The sequence below is a fragment of the Elephantulus edwardii genome, unplaced genomic scaffold, assembly GCF_000299155.1.
Source record: "Elephantulus edwardii isolate Elephantulus edwardi_28Jun2011 unplaced genomic scaffold, EleEdw1.0 scaffold00044, whole genome shotgun sequence".
NCBI lineage: Eukaryota > Metazoa > Chordata > Mammalia > Macroscelidea > Macroscelididae > Elephantulus > Elephantulus edwardii.
The window spans coordinates 11,224,177-11,225,135 of record NW_006399794.1 but is presented as its reverse complement, the minus strand read 5'-3'; positions in this window follow the sequence as shown (position 1 = coordinate 11,225,135).

Here is a 959-nt window from a genome sequence, read left to right as displayed (position 1 = left end):
GTGCCAAAACTGTAGTTATTATTGCACTCCATTCTCCAGAAATGCAGTGCAGGCAGCATAGAGTAGCCTAGTTTGAGGCACAAATTTATAATCCAAAGTTTATTGTGGGGTAGACATTGCAAAAAGCCTTTTAACTAATCAATCCTCTCCCTAAAGACAAGGTAAAACAAGAGAAATATGAAGTTTTCAATGCACTCATTGGGAATATACAAGGAATAAAAATAATATATGGCTTTGATATTCTTTAATCTATTAAAGTAATTTACTCTAACTTTCGCAATATTTCCCCAAAAAGACAACAAACACACACAAATAAACTTTATATGCAGATATGTGTTATGAGTATTCTTTCAAATAGTTAAAGAAGAAACAATACTTGCAAAAATAATCCAAAATATACAAGTGATTTCATACTGCTGAGCTCATTGGCAATAGCTTAAGTGATATAAAATAGATATTTCACAAGAAATGTTGTTGTTGTTCTTGTTCTTAGGTGCTATTGAGTCTAGTTATGATTCATAGCAACCCAATGAACAATAGATATGAACCTTGTCCGATTCTATAACATCCTTATCATTCTCAACACTCTTGAACACTTGCCATAGTCAGTGTGTCAGTCTGTCTTGCTGAGGGTCTTCCTTTCTTTTGCTGACCGTCCACCTTTCCCAGTGTGATGTCCCTTTACAAGGAATTGTCTCTCCTAACAATATGCCTAAAGTATATGAGAAAAAGCCTTGCCAGCCTTGCTGCTAAGGAGCACTCTAGTTGCACTTTTTCCCAAGACATATCTGTTCATTCTCGTAGTGGTTCAAGGACTATTCCGTACCTTTCTCCAACATCACAGCTTAAATAAATTCTTCTTTCATCCTTATACATTGTTCATGTCTCAGATACATGTTGTTGTTGTTATGTGTCGTCGAGTCATTTCCGACTCATAGCGACCCTATGCACAACAGCCC